This window comes from Fukomys damarensis, unplaced genomic scaffold (assembly GCF_012274545.1).
Source record: "Fukomys damarensis isolate Sample0158 unplaced genomic scaffold, DMR_v1.0_HiC HiC_scaffold_27, whole genome shotgun sequence".
Classification (NCBI taxonomy): Eukaryota; Metazoa; Chordata; class Mammalia; order Rodentia; family Bathyergidae; genus Fukomys; species Fukomys damarensis.
The window spans coordinates 15,407,120-15,423,629 of NW_022900939.1; the positions used below are offsets into that span (position 1 = coordinate 15,407,120).

The 16,510-nt window shown below is 43.4% G+C and overlaps 1 protein-coding gene across 2 annotated transcripts in view; it reads right to left on the reverse strand.

Moving 5' to 3' along the window:
* Ehf (ETS homologous factor) overlaps window positions 1-14,756 on the reverse strand; it is a 40,457-nt gene extending 25,701 nt beyond the window's left edge. For both annotated transcript variants that reach the window (XM_010612604.2, XM_010612603.2), the window contains exon 1: window positions 14,610-14,756. The gene's annotated coding sequence lies outside the window, so the exon portion shown is untranslated. The remainder of the gene's footprint in view (window positions 1-14,609) is intronic.
* Between the last annotated feature and the right edge of the window lie 1,754 nt (window positions 14,757-16,510).

Here is a 16,510-nt window from a genome sequence, read left to right on the forward strand (position 1 = left end):
AATAATACTAATTTTTGTTACTTTTTGAACTTCCAAAGGAGAAATGGAGAGCCAAGTTCACGTTAAGCAAAGCCTCAGATCTCTGTCATCGGCATAATGTCCTCCAGTCCCAGTGGTCTGGCACTGTCCAGCCTGGGATAGCCCCTTGTGCTTTCCCACCCACCATCATCCGGGTGCTGTTCTGGGGATGCTCCACTAGCACTGAGCTCCAACAGGTGGTCCCTATCCACAGGAGACATTCTCTTGCCCTGTGGCCACACTGTGCCTGAGGCTGCCGAGCGCTGTGGGAGGTCCTGGTGCCCTGGCTTCACACCCCCAAGCCCAGAGCTGAGCGCAGGGACAAGAAAGAGAGCAGCCTGTGTGAAACGTGGGTGCAGCAGGCGGCCCCAGCTGCTCCTATCCCACAGTGTCCTTCCCAAAAGAAGCACTCAACTGCTGCAGAGAGCAGAATCTGGGATTGGCCCTATAGGAACAGAAAGGCAGAGGAGACACTCCTGGGACCATGGCATGGGGCTGGAGTCACACACTTCCACCTGACATGCTCTGCCCACACTCTCAGGACTTTAAGGAGCCAATAGCTTCTCAAATGGTCTCCAGAGAGACAAACACTGTCCAGCTTGGGCCTGTTCAAAAAGAAGCAGATCTTTCTTTTACTCGGTGTTGGGCTACTGAGACTCAGGACTGAATGCAGTTAGTGTTATTGTTCTACTATAGCAACTGGGTCTTGCTGATCACTTCAAATGTGCTGGCCTGTGCCATTGATTTTTAAATGCATTATCTCAGTCAGTGAGGTGTTATGTCACTTAACCAATTGCCTATCTGAGGCTCAGAGAGGTTAGGGAACTTGTTCAAAGTCACACCGCTTAAGTAAAATTGGAGCTAGAAGCGAATTTAGCAACAAACCCAAGAAGGTGCTTTGCCTGAGATAAAAGCTGCTTTCCACTTAGGCTTAACCTCAACTCCCCACCTTGTACATGGTCGCTGCATCTCCTCCTGTGTTCTGCTGCCTCACACCTTTATCCAGCTTATGTACAAAAATATACATATACATACATATATAAATACATGCACATGAGTGCGCGCACACACACATACACACACACACACACACACACATCCTCCTAAGACTCAGTAAAGTTGATTTAATTATATATTTGGGAAATAACCTGGCCCATAATTATTTATGCTTTAGCAGAATTACTCCCCAGGCCAAAACACATGTTTGCTCTGCTTCAAGGGTGAAGGGGCACTGGGGACTACCAAAGCCACAGGACAGATCTCCCACAGGGCAGGGCTGGTGTCCACCTTCCCTGTCCCTAGCACCAAGGGTCTGAGAGGTGAGGCCCTCACCATCACAAGTCTTTTCCATTCAACCACATTAACCCCAAACTGCCACCGAACTGGCTGCCGTGGGATCTTTACACCCCTCAAGCCGGAAACACGATCAGGCTTTTGCAATGATGGTGACATGGAGACTGTGCACAGTCCTTAATCACAGCCAGGAACAAGTGAATTCACAGCATTCGCCCTCAGGATGTCGCAACAGCTGCCTGACTTCCTGTTTGACTATGACTGGCGTTTGTTTCAAAGGCCTACTCCCAAGGAGGGGAAAAGATAATTCACATAGGTGCAAAATGTGGCTCGATATCATACAGACAATAATCTGTGCTTTTACAAATGAGTCAAAATGTGAATCGAGCTTGGGGAATGTATTTGATCCCCTTGGGATTACATCACGGATAATTTTAAACCTTCATGATGTGTTTGGAAACACACATTTCATGATCACAGGGGCATCTTGGGAAGTATTATTTCTGGAGTTTCAAGTCTTTTTGTCATAGTGTTGGGAGGCAAAGCCTGTATACATTATAGGTACAGCTTCTTGACTGTAAACCATTTGGAAATACATGTGTTATGCTGATCTTTAACATCCTTGGTGGCAGAAAACCAGACAAGATGGCACATACAGCAACAGGTACCGAAAGAAATCAAAAGACAAGATTGTCTTAAATAACCCACAGGGCCTTTATCAATCCTATTGAGATAGGGCAAGCTTTGAATATTAATGGTCACAGAGTCACTCAATAGACATGGTAACTTCTGCTAAAAATCCACATCCACTGTCATTGTTATATGTACTGGGTGAGGTCCAAAGCCTCTAGAGATTGTTTATTGACCCTATCAGCAGGCACCAAGGATCTTTGAGAAATATCTCTCACACTCATTAGATAAGAAGTTAAAAACTTTGTAAGAGAGTCAGGGTTGGGAGACATAAATTTACTCCCACCTCTGAAACAAGGCCTGCAAGATTTCAGTTCTGCTCTCTGCCTTGACTTTGATATTGCCTCTGCTCTTCTCTGGAGGCCAAAAAGGCCCCATCATTTATTTCCAGTGGTAACTGAAGTTGGAATTATGCTACATCCTGGGAGGTCATTCCCTAGAATTCACTATTTTCCCCATCAATTCTGAAACTCAAAAATCTCTCCCCACTCGGCCTATTTTTCTATTCTAAAATCAAACAAACAACCATAAGGTAGAGAAAGTGTAGCAAAAGCACAGGTCCCTCTTCCTATTAGTCATGGGTCTTTGTGGGTCTTTGTTAGGGCACAGATGCAGGGACTGGAGCATCTACGATGACTCCTAGGATGCTGTTTCTTACTTGGTTGAAAAGGATGGTGACCATTTCTCAATTTGGTCCACAGATGGCTGTATCATCATCACCTAAGCAGAGGTTAAACTTGAAGTTTTCTGGGGACCCAACTCAGACCCTTCAGTCACAGTCTGCATTTCTAACATCCTGGACCAATCCTGGGCCATTCTCACAACTGAGAAGTTCTACTCTACAGACTCAAGTGCCTCCCCTGGATTTCCCACCAAGAGGTAACTAACTCTAAGAAATATCAGCCTTCAAGTAAATGTCTGTATACAAAGGAAATCCTTGCATAGTTAAAGACAAAAGATTCAGTCAGGAGAATTCTAGCTCCAAAGTTTTTGAGAAGAAATTATTCCTGCATCATTTACCAATATAAAATAAAACAGCTAGGTGTGATGGAGCGCACCTGTAATCCCAGTTTATTGGGAGGCTGAAACAGAAGTATCACAAGTTCAAGCCCAGCCTGGGCAGCTTAGTGACACCTTGTCTCAACGTAAAAATAAAAAAATAAAAAGAACCTGGAATATAGCTCATGGTAGAGCATTTGTCTAGCATATGTCAGGGTCTGAATTCAATCCCCAGTATCCAAAACAAACTACAAACCTTTTCCTAATATTTGGTATCCCCAAATTGTTAGATTCAATACCATTCTCTTACTTCCAAGTACACACCCTGAAATCCAGAACAAGCCATATGGCCTCAGACTGTAACTGGCTACTTTTGACCCCATCCCACCCCCACTGTTGTCCTTCACAGGCTTACTTAACCACTTGGATGTTAAACCCCATACTCTCCCCGCAAAATCAACTATTGTCTCAGCCTTCTGCAGCAACCAACTTTTGCCAGGAAATGCTTGTCTAGTAATTACAAATATTGATTCATCCTCCCAATTAATATAGATATTTATCAAGTGTCTGCTAGGTGTTCAGCATCATGATACTGGGGCCAAACAGTGAACAAAACACCAATGATGGTGCCCTGCCCTGATGGACTACCAGCAGGACACCTTTCCAAAACAATAGTAGCTCTTTCCAAAGTTGGCTGAGCTCACTCCCCACCTCCCCCAGGGAATGGAATGGAGGGAGAGCAGAGGGAGTCAGGTAACCTACTCCGGCATTTGGAATAACCAACCTTGACAGATACTTCAACTCGGACAGATTTAAGAGTTGGACAGATCCTCTTCTCTCTAACAACCCCCCTGCCTTTGCCTTCAGAGAAAATCCTTGCTAAAACACAGAGTTGGCAGACAGGATAAATACTTCTGAGTTTCACCAAGCAGCCTCTGCCAAAACTAATCTCCACTCAGGGCAGAATAAAGCCCATGGTTGTCTGGATGGCTGAACGCCCCTTCCCAAGACAATGGATTGTTTATGTGGCCCAGGGTTAGGAGCAGGTTGTTAACATAAAACCCACCGTAAACAGAGCTGCTAATTCAGTTGCTGGCAGGGGCTTCTGTTATCTTCTGAATCCCTCCAAGAGGGTATAAGCCCTACCTTTTCATTTGAGTTGGCAGCAAAGTTATTTTTTTGCACCTGTTGCTCTGCTCCGATAACAACGCAGTTAAGCATTGATTTGTTGGAAAATAAACAGAAAAAAGCAAAGAAAGGCATCTGCCCAAACAGCCTGAGCTGGTTTGAGGGAGCAGTCATGCCAATTTGTTTTTCCTATAAAAACCAAAGAAAACCCTGTGCTTTCAGTTTAGGTGCTGCCCTCCCACTCCACAGAAGAAGAGGAGGCATCAAACAGACCAGTGGGGGCTGGCAGAGCCAGGAAGCCCAGAGGGCCTTGTACTTTTCCATTGGCTGATCCCGCCTGGGCACTGAGGGGTGTCGGAGGTCTACAGAGTGATGTGGCCAGCTTCCAGCCAGCCCAGCTTCAGATCCTGAGTCAGATTAACAAGGACAGAGAAGGACTGCTGCAGCTGATGGAAACCCAAACCACAGCACTCTTCCAAATGGCTGACTTCTGAAAGTCAATATGCTTTAGGGAGTAGGTGTGGTCTGTGGTCTACCTCCTAAAGCAGAAACCCCATGACCTTCAGCCTTAGTCTGGTCATTTTACCTCCATCTGTGGGCCAAGAGCATAATCTGAAAACCCCCAGTCCCTGGATCATAGTCCCCCTGTCTCAGAGATGAGGCTACCCATACCTACTTGAAAAGTGGGCTGTGCAGACTTATTCTTGTTCTGCCAAAGAATTTGAGGTCCCAGGAAGAAAAGGCATGAGAAGCTCCAGGTGGCATTTCTACCCTAATCTGAGCATCATAGCACTCCTATTTGTCATTAGTTTGTCCCTATCACATGATGAACCAAAGCTAAAAAGGGCCACAAAGAATTAAACAAATCACTCAAATGGAGATCATGAACAACACTAATTAAATAACAGCATCATTGCCTAGCCTTCCACACACACACAGTCAGAGGAAGCCTTTTAATATGTTTTTAAACTGGAGAAAGCATAGACATAGATGACATTCAATGTTCCCACACAAAATCACCTTTCTCAGCCTTCTCTTGACCATGGGGACTTCATTTCCACCAAGCCACTGGTTTAATGGAAAAGGCCACGGAACATGGCTTCTCTGGGACTGTTGAGAACAGGGTGATCTGACAGGAAGGGATATGGCTGGCTGAGCACTGTCAGGCATTCTTGTCATGAGCAGGTCAGGGAGTAGAGTGCCTCAGACCAAATCAAGCAGCAGCAGAAGAAAAGATTTAACAACACCCTTAGTGGACTTGAAAAATAAATAAGACCAACTGCGCAGGAATGCGGGAAGGGTGGAGGGAGGTGAGGGGTGGGGAATGGAGCCAAGGAGGGGTTGAGACGATGAGGACAATGGATTGGATCATTTCAAGATTCAAATTTCCTCCCAGGAAAAGAGCAAGAAGCTCAAGCCAAGAAAAGATTTACAGCCACCAATGTGGAATTTCATAGACTGTATAATTACAAAACAACAACAAAAACTATGATGGTAGGATAATTCACATCAACTGAGTGTTTACTAGGTCTTACAAATTGACCTAGGCTTTACATGAATTATCTCATTCAATCCTGGCAAGAACCTCAAACATCAGTACTTAATGTCCCATTTTACAGATGAAGAAGCACAAAGAAGTTAAGCAACTTATCCAAGACACACATCTAGTAATTGAACTGGATATATTGTAAGAAATGCAGTTGGGGAGGCGTGGGAAAAGCTGCATAATTCTTTGTAGCTTTGAAAACAGATCCCTTGTATTTCTAAAGAAAAGGATGTCATGTAAGATCTCATCCTTTTAATTTGACAGTTGAGATCCTTTGAGGAAGGCTCCAGGGACTTTTTCCCTAAATCTGAATGGAAGCCACACTGATCACATTTGCACCCCAATAAAAAGATCTCTGATAGTGCACATCACTCCAGATGGCACAGCTCCTCAAACTCATCCATTAAACTGCAATGTGAGGGGCTCGTGGAGTGGCTCAACAGTAAAGCTCCTGCTTAGCATGCATAAGGTCCTAGGTTCGAGCCCTAGTACCAAAAGCTAAACGAAAACCTTTATCAGGCTTCCATGGATGGCTCCAGATTGACTCAGGGGTGAGGTGGCTGCCTAAGACCACCTCAGACTTATCAGCCAAAGTAAAAGAGCAGTGATAATAATAATAATGATAGGAAAAGGGTTGCTAAAAAATTAAGAAGGAACTCTGGCTCCCTTGATGGGGCCAGAATTTTGGAAAAAAGAGGGGAATTTTGCTGGATGTCTTTGAGAGATTTGGGCTTCCTGAATTCAGAGTCTCTTTCTTATTGTCAGCGTGTTGTTCTCAGCCCTTAGGACTCATGAGTCCAGCAAAATTCTCCTCCTCTTCCACTGCCACCGCTTCCACCATCCTGTTCCAGGCCTTGCAAAAGTTTGGAAACTTTTAGCCCTTAAATACAGACAGCAACTCATAAGCTCATTCTGTCACCATCTTCGCAGCTTAAGCAGCAAACACTGTAACATCTGGATTTGCTCACAAACTAGAAGACCTCCTTTTCAGAAAAAGTTGAGTTTTCCCTTTGTTCAGAAACTCATTAAACTGCAGTAGGCGACAAAGCCAACTCCTGAATGCCTCCCTTCAAGAGCGACAGACTCTCAGCCGCTAGGTTTCGTTTTCCTTCCAAGATAGACTTTGTTCAGCTTCTCCTAATTCACTGACCTATGCAGCAGGCTCAGTGGAAAAACGAAAACTCATCGGGAAGTAAGAAAACCTTTCAGAAAGTTTGTCCAAGGGATCAAATCCTTTCTAATATATAATACAACCATTCCTACATCGTTTCGCAGGAAACCTTCCAAACTCAAACTAAACTATAAAACTCACCAACTCAAAAACTACACCTTTCCTGCTTAGCAGGCCTCAGCTTCCCCAGTCCCACCTCCACCCTCACAGGGCTCTCCATTTCTAAGACCCTCAGAATCAGGAATTGCCACTCATCCAAACAATGTCACCACCTCCGAAGGCAGAAGAGATCATGTAATTCATTGCTTGGTCCAGAAGGAAAATCTGGAGTCACTGGTTCAAAAAGTATTAGGAATCTCAATGCACCCACAGCAGAGCACTTCATCAAATGCAGAGTATTGCAAATCTCGGGCCAGGCATAGCCGCATAAACTACACGCCAATGATGCTGGCCTCCAGGGATTAGGTCCCCATTTTTGCTTTAAATTGCACCAAGGCTCTGTCACCATTGGGGTGAGAGGGCTTTTCTATCTCTGACTGCCCCATGACCTACCTTCTCAGGTGTGTGGGAGGATTCAACAAAATAGGACACTGAATGTGCCTGTAACCAGCTGGCCTGTAACAAGGTCTCTCCCAGTGTTAGCTTTCATTATCATTACCATCACTACTATTATTATCATCTTTAATATGCCAAGGTTCCTCCACAACTCCAATGCTACTGATAGGCAAAAAGAACACTGTCCCCTATTTTGACAGAGACTATCTAACAGAGTCCTGTTGAGAAGTCATTGCACTGGCCCTGTCTGTGAGAATGCTATAAATTAGGAGTTCTTAACCTTTTACTCATACTATGAACCCATTTTGTGATCTGTTGAGGCATGTGGGTCCCTTCTTAATGATCTCAATTATTGAAATACTCTTTTAAAATAACTGTGATATCATAATAATACATGTCCTTCTTTAGTAACACATTAAATAAGACTGTCTATACTGGTCTAATAACCTCTGTGATGTCAGAACATGATATTTTGAGATGTCAGAACATGATATTTTGCTGCAGCAAGTATGATGTGATACAAAAATTCTATGATTGCTTTTGATAACAGTCACAGATGCAGTTAATAGTATATTTATATCAAGAGAATATGTTAAATTTTAATGAGAAGTTATGGAAAAATCATGATGCAATATTTTCACATCCAACTCCATGGAGCCCCATGAATATTCTCCACAAATAACAAGCAATCCTTGGAAACCAAACTGGGAACTTTAGCTGTTTCACTATTAGCAAGGACTACTCCTTCACCTTGGCCTCTAGCAAACACTTCTGCATGGCCAGAACATTTGAACTATTTACCAAGAGGAGACCCCACAGTATCTACACAAAATAAGTAATTAAGTATTGTTTTGTTACTTTTTTCCCCCTAAACCCTCTAGAGCATTTGCCCAAGGCTACTACCATGAACAGCACAGGTCAGTAGACATCTGGAGACGCTCTCCGAATTTTAGCGGTAAGTATACAAAGTTGTAGTCAGTTAGGTGAACAGTTCAAAGAGGCGACTGTTTCTTCTGGAGGCCGCTATGTGCCAGGAGTGCCAGAAGACAGAGGTGGATCCTAGACAGAGGTAGAACATTCTGTGTGCCCACTCCAGATCTTCTCTGTGAGCCCCATGTGTGGTGATATGCAGAGTCCAATGGAGATATAAACTGGAAGTCCTCTGTTAACGTGGATCATCTCATTTCCCTGCTGCCCACCATGACAGATAAATATTGCATTTCTTTCCCTGCAGAACTGAAGTTGATCGTTAATGGAAAAATTTAATACTTTTTCACTCTCACCCAACAGAGACTCACTGAAAACACCCGAATTGGATATTTCTCCTTGACTTCCACTCTCGAATTACTAATTATTTATGCAAGCATTTATTCTGGTGGTTTCCCATTCTCTGTTTAATGTAATGCTTACAACATCCCTGTGCAGTAGATGTTATTAACCCCATTTTCCAGATGAGGACATTTAGATGCTAGAGCTTACATAATTCACCCAAAGTCACTCAACTATCCAGGACCACAGCAATTTCGAATCCTACAATTCTGACTCGCAATCTACTACCCTTCACACCATGCCCCAGCTGATTCTAGGCCGGAAATCGTACAGTGACCCACCCCTTCAGACACACACCAGTTGAAGTCTACTGTTCATCAGCATTCCTCCACCCACAGCCTTCTCCCCACTGGAGCTAAGATGGCAGAACAGTGACTGGGTGCTCTCTGATTTCCTATGTGAACAAAATTAAAGCAGAGGTTGGATTTAGCACCACATGTACAGGCCACTACAATAAAAATGGCATCCCCTTTCATATTCCTCTTACCTCATCCTCCAAAATATGCCATCAGCACTACAGGAGGAAGTTTTTTAAAGGTTCCTAAAATAGATTCTAGAATAGTCTCAGTAGGATGGCCATATTCTCCAAGGTCCGTTGTCCATTTCTGTTCCAAGAAATGCTCAACAGACTTTTAGAGATTTTTACCAAGCTGAGAAAAGCCTAAGGGGATAACTGAACTTTCCTAAATCCACAGCTAGAAAAGTAAGGGTGCAACCCCCACGATTACTTATTATGTGTCTATGGTATGGCGTGAGGGCAAAGTGGCAGATATGATAGTTAAATTTCACCCCAACTGCAACATCAAAGAAAGTGTACACTGAGACAAGGTCACACTAAAGTAAAAATAAGCTATTACATCAAAAGAGTGGGGTTATGAGGTAGTCTACTGGTTTCATTATCAAACTATTATTAGTTGGGCATTTTGATTCCCTATTCATTTAGGCTTTGTTTCATCAGAAAGCATGTTTTCGATGTGCCTATACTGGTCATATTTTAAACAGCTGTTTATTAAATATCCTTAATAATGAAAGGAAAGTTATTGAAGGAGGTTCTGATGGGGCCAGGATATGGGGAAAGATGAGAGGGAAAGAGAGATTGTGAGTTCATTGAGCCAGAGATAAGGGGCTTAGCCCCAAAACCAATCCAAGACAAAATATGGTTAAGTGCTAGTGAAATCACTTTTCAAAGGGATATTTTACAGGTTATCTCTTTCAAACAAGGTCAATCAACACCCTACAAGTGTTTTTACATGGAACACCCTTCTTGACCCTGTTACAAGCTCTGGATTTCACTGGCTAAAGAGCTGAGACCTCAGGGAACCCCAGGGGTCTGAGTTGGGCCACCCAGTGGCTGAGCTAGTCCTGTTGCCCTTGTGATTACCTACTGGATCTTCCTCTGGGAGAAGTGAGTCCACGTTCATCTGGTCTAGCCAATAATTCCCAGGCAATCAGTCAAGCAAATTCATAAATGCCCCTGTGTCAGAGTGAATTTCACCTTCTAGGAGGCTGCTGAGGTACTTTATGGAAGACACCATTATAATGTTGCTCATGTACAGTGACTGCTCCCTGTGGTCCACGCAGTCTGCTTCAAGTGCTTCCACACTCTCACCAGCCTTGGGCTTGTGAGGCAAACAGAAAAAGATGGCTACTATATGAGAGCAAACTAATATCCCTAATACACCTAATAAAGGCTCCAAGTGTTGGATCTTGATACCTCCACTAAGTATATCACTTAGCCAAAGTTCAAAAATCACTTACCCTAAGAACGCCATTTAAGGGTACTTGAATTTCTTTTCTTTCTTATTTTTGGAGGACATCTTCCACCCCTTTCCCAGATTTCAGACTAATGCTGACCCTGCTAGACTTCCAGGCATAGCTGGCTCCTCAGCCATCCTCCCCAACCTCCTTAGTTACCCACAGCCTTAAAATCTGAGGGTTGAAATGGATCTTAGAGATGATCCATTTTGTCTAGAAGAGTCATCTAAAGCCCAGGTAGATGGAGTGTGTTGTCATGGGCCACACAGCTTTGTCAGGTCTCCTGCCTGCCTTTGTGAAAGGGTCACACATACAGTCATGGTGTCCCACATGAAACCTTCCCTGCACTGTGCTCCCATTCCTCCAAAGATGGAATTTTGCCTTCTTTGGGGAAGATTCTTAAAGGAAGATTTTTTGATTCTCTCCTTCTGAAATCTACTAAAGTGTTTATCAAGTAACTGATGGATCCACAGAAATCTCTACTCTAGCACTTCGTGGCTTGAGAAGTCAGTACTAGTCAGCTAAAAATACGTCCCACACTGAGATGGCTTGTTGTGGGGAGCCATTTGCCCCATTTCACAGCTGATTTCCTGCCTAATGGCTTAACAATCTGACCCTTTAAAGCCTTGTCCAATTTAAAGGAACTAACAATTTTTATTAAGAACCATGAATCATATTATTTCAAAGCATTTTATAACAAAATATGAAAATGTTAAGTCAACTATGCACCCTCTCTCCATTCAGTTATTTGAAGACAGATTTAAGAGAACCTGGGCATGAGTGGCTAGCTGCCTCCTGCCTGTCTTTGCAGGGCTATCACCACCAGAAACTCAGCTTACCTACGCTGAAGGCCACCTCGCTGTGTTCAGTTACCTGGTAACAAAGGCAGGGGGGAAGTGTGTGGGCCCCAAACCCCATGCCAATGCCTCCCAACCACGGCCCCACCCACAACAGAAGGGACTGTGGCTTTGGCTCTACCAGAGGACTAGTTTAACAAAAGGATGGGCCAAAGCAGCAGCCAAGTGATGTCACCGAAATTCAGGGTTAGAATTTATGTTCCTCAAAGCAGTGGCATTGACTCCCCAGTGTGTTACCAGGTACTACCACGGTAATCTTGGTGTCCACCCCAACCTATTGTCCCAGAAGACAAAACTTGAAAATTACATCTGTCTGGAGGGCCTTAGAGTTTATTTCATCTGGAGAGAAGGCACAAGATAGTGTAGATGTGATAAAAAATGGTTTGTGGCTTAAATGTTATTTTTAAATTATTGTAGTAAAAGACATATTGCCACTAATCCCTCCCAGAATATTTCCCCTCATTGCAAATACTCTTATCGCACACTCCTTGCCACTTTCTGAGGCAGCTCTAGAGTGTCTTTAGTTGTGCTGGCCTGGCTGCCTTGATGTCCTGAATGGATTCAGAATGTTTGCTCTTCATTTTGACTTTGGAGAAAAACTAGAAGTTGCACAGTGCCAGAGTCCATGGATAAAGTGGATTAGGACATGCTGTAACGTTTTTACGAGCCTGCCTTTCTGTTGCACAGCACTCAGCAGCAGCATTTACCATATTTTGGATCACATCCTAAAGACGTGAAAGAGGACTTTGAGCTGCTTCAGAAAGTGGTAAGAATGAAGGGATAAGTGTGTCTGATACCGGAGGGAGTATTTTGAGAGGATTAACGGCAATGTGTCTTTTGCTGCAATAATTTTTAAAAATTTAAACATTCCCTGTACTTTTTTATTACGCCTTGTATAAAATTCTATGCCGGGTACTATAAGTGAAGCAGAGAGTCCATAAACACAACCTAGAGCTCAAATTCCCAAATTCGTCAAGGAATAGGGAGCGATAAGAAGGAAATAAAACTTTATGAGATTCCCACAAGCTAAATTCCACTTCGTTGGAAGAGAACTTTGGCCCAGAGCACTCCTGTTTTGAGGTGAGACTTGATCCAAGTTCCTTCCAGTTTCCAGCTCACTAAGTGCACTTAGTACACATTTTAACCTTCCGGTTTCCATTCTATCTCAGAGTCTCAGCAAGTCAGAAAGAGATTGAAAGAGTATCGTATCGGCATGGAGTTCGTCAATAGATGGGAGCACTTTCAGATACCAACAAACATGCAATTGAAGTGTGACTGTGGGGCTTGTCAGAGGTCAGGAAAGACCCCAGGCATTTCCATTGAGAAAACACAATATATTAATAATACATTAAGAAATGAAATATGTATATGTATGTGCGAATTTAACAAACAGGCAATTTTTAGCTCAAAAGTATTAATATAATAGAGTTTGAGAACTTTTGAGGCCTCGATCAAATATATTGCCCTACCCACAGCCACCCTTAAAAGGTCCGAAGGACCATGGGAAAGGAACATAAAAAGAATTAAGTTATGTCATGTACCAACTCCCTATGACGAATGTAATCGTTATATTCTGCAAATGTGTCCTAACAAAAATAAAGGGTTTCCAAAAAAAATAAGTTCCTAAAAACCATCTTGAATACCAATGTAAGAGAACTTTGAGCACTGCTGTTCTCCCAGGGTTGCTTTCTAATTTAATGCTTCTACAAGGCTGGAGATATTCCTCCATGGTAGAGCCTTTGCCCAGAATGCCTCTGTAAAATATTTTGGAAATATAGAGAAAGAAATTAATTTTAAAGTGTGGTTACAGACTTCCAAATGACTGTCGATCCCATTTTGTTTCCATCGCCATTTTTAGACGTCATTAGCCACTGGTGTGGAAGCAATATGGTCCTACGTGACACCATAATATATATATTAAAGAAAGATGGAATTAATGGGTTATTTCTTAGTCCCAGAATTTTAGGTCACAAAAAGAGGACAAAGGGAGCTTTTTCTGCAAACTCTAAATGCAGCCATTACCATCATTCTTAAAATCTCACTAAGATTTTTTTTTCTGACAGATTTCTTAACCATGAAATTTTTCTTAATAATGTATCTTCATCTCTCCTGTTGGAAATTGACTCTTCCCTTGGCCTCAGTGGAAGTAGCACACTGCCACACACGATCCCCAATTTCCCTTTGCACACCGAAAGATACCATCTGCACGCATCTTCATGCCTGTATCTATAGAATCAGTGTCTAAACTAAACCTTTCACCAGAAGTTCTCAGAATCCAAACACTCGCTCTTTTTTTCCCTGCCATTGAGATCATTGTAGACCACCAGGTGAGACAACTGAGTTCCCGAACTCACAGAATCTTACACTTCATCTGAACAACGCACACTTTCACAATAGAGCTTGGGATTCTAAACTGACAAAGATGGACAGATTGGCAAAGTAGCACCACTTTGGAGCTGCCGTGGACCAACAAGAAAATTAATTCCCCACTGGCCCAGCTCTGTCCATGCGGGAACATGCACTTCTTCACGGTGTCTAAACAAAATCAAAAGAATCCCTGTTTCTAATGCATTTGTGGCTGCTGAGTCATGTCTGCTTTTCTGGTCATAATATCCCATTATGGAACAAAAGGTGACTTTGTCCCTTTGTGCTTTTGCCTAAACTGATTTTTTTTTTTTTCTGGACAGAGTTCATTTTTAAGTGGTTAGCTCTCCCCGGTACCCCTCACTATCTTGGCTTCCTGGCCACTCTTTCCCATGTGAATAGAATTTCCTTGCCACTTTCCAACACTGAAACATAGTACAGATGAATTGGCCTTTCCCTACAGCTCATGAGTCAGAAAAAGTATCAGCAGAAGATGCCTCTAGAGAGTGACATGGTGTGCTCTGAGCCCCCCAAAGCTACTTAGCCAATCAAGTGTTCACTAAGCTACACCAGAGCCACCTATTCCTATCTGCCTATTTGTTTCAGAAGAATCCAACACAGAAACATGGCTTTGCCGCACATGTAGAAGGGAACGGGGGCTTTAAATTCGCAGTGATTAGAAGCCCGAACAAGACAGGGAATTCACAGATAGCCCCAAAGAGCTCAGCTGCCCCCAAAATAAAACTCGAACAAGAGGCAGTGAGGTAAGCCCAGACAGGCAAGCTTCATTCCTGCCAGCTACCTACAGGACGTTGCTCTATTTTCATTTGTCTGGTTCAAGGCAGGCTTCTCTTTCCATGCAGGTGTTTGAATTCCAAAAGAAGGTTTAAAAATAAGGACTTACCTCATTTGCCTAAAGATTCTGGGTGGGAAATCCAATATCTCTGGCTAATGGAGAGGAGAGGAGGCAGCCAGCAGATGTCACGCCAGCTCCTACCAGGATGGGGAACCACAGGTGTTATCACCTCTGAGCCCTCATCAGAGTGAAGATAAATGCATATGACAATAATTTAAAATCATTTTGTAGGATATTAAGCAATAAGCCACCAACCGGGAATTCCCTAAGTCACTTCCCCCTCTTGTGATTGGCTGCCCAGCCCTTTAAAAAAATAAAATAAAGGATTACAAACATTGGCTCATTTACATTTGGCCAACTCACACGTTAGTGTTCAAACAAAACAGGTCTAACCAGGTTATGCCTGTGTCTCAAGCACAGAGAGACAACCTGTTAATAGATGAGGAATTGATTTGGTGGTGACTGTTCTTTACAGCTTAGAGGCAGTTTCGGGTGAAAAGCACCGTGTGCTCCCCAAAAACACCATCAGGAAGGGAGAGTAGGAAAGGAAAGTGAGCAGAAGTCCAAATCTGGCAGAGAGGGCAGTAGAGGGGTTGGGAGGAGGAGCCCTCTTGAACATCTGTCTCATTTTCTAATCTGTATTTAGGCCACTCAGCTTTAGCACCAAGATCTTTGCCCTGGCTGTTCATGTATTATGGTCTGAAGGAGCTTCCGGCCAATTTTCTCTCCAGACACCATGACTGCCTTCTTGACAGTGACTCTTGGCAATTTCAAGGGACTTGGAGAAGTGTTTCTCCCTTGGCCCCAGGTAAGAGCCTTGGAGGAAAATTTGAAAGAGAAGGTCCCTAGAGGGAAGCTCCACTATGAGCTATCCAGCCTCAGCGGTCTATTCTCGACAATGCAATGACTGCCTTGCTGGATTATCTTGTTTTTTCATTTTCTCTTGCCACTTATGATCTTTCTATTTACTGACACTCCTCATAGGAGCAACAGAGGGAATGACCAAGATCCTGAAACAGGGGCTAAAACAATAATTTGGGCAAGACAGCAGATGAGGAGGGTCTATCAATCTCAAATACTCACTCAACCTCTTAGGCCAAGGTCACGCAGGGAATGGCCTGTTCCTGCTTCACTAGGTCACAGATGCTCATGCACCTGTACAGAGGAGCAGCTGCCCTGGCTGGGAAAAATACTATCCCCTAACCATTAACTTTCTCTCTTGAGTCTTCCCTGATATTGGCCTGGCCTGTATGATACCAAGAAGCTATCTTAAACTCATGGGACTTATCCCCTTTGTGGGGAAGGGAAGTAGAGTTGTGGCAAAGACATAAAGGTTTTGTGATCAAAAGCAAGAAGTTCCTTATATAAAAAATGAAAGGCCTGCATGTGAGCCGAAGCTCCTGGTGAATAGACCAGAAAGCAAATGGTTATTGCATTCTGAGGTGGTATGACTTCTTCCATGCTTGCTATGTAGGATGATTGCAGAGAAGGAGAGCATCAGTGGACTTGGGAAGTTCTTGGAACTCAAGCTGTTCTTAAAGAAGGTCTTGAAGCTTAAGACAGTACAGTTCAGGGCAGCTCTATAAAGCCCCTTTGCCTCTGTAAATTTATACCACATAGTCCCACCCTTCCCTCCTTTTCAACTCGGAGTACTCTCAACATGCAAATGTTTGCCCTGGGCCTGATAAAAAAACAGTAAATGTCATTATTGCCCATTATCACATTAGCCCCAATTAGTTTATCAGCTCCAGATCTGGGAGCAGGGCCCTAAGGGAATGGCCTGCTGGGATTTTGCTTGAGAGATGGATGAGTCAGGAGCAATTTGAAGTAGCGATGCCCCACCTACAACAGGGTTTTTGCTCAGAGGGGCAGTATTAGTGCTATTAGTGCTATAGGACTCGAGGGAAGCAGACTTGGCCTCATTATACCTTTGCCTGAGATTAACCTGA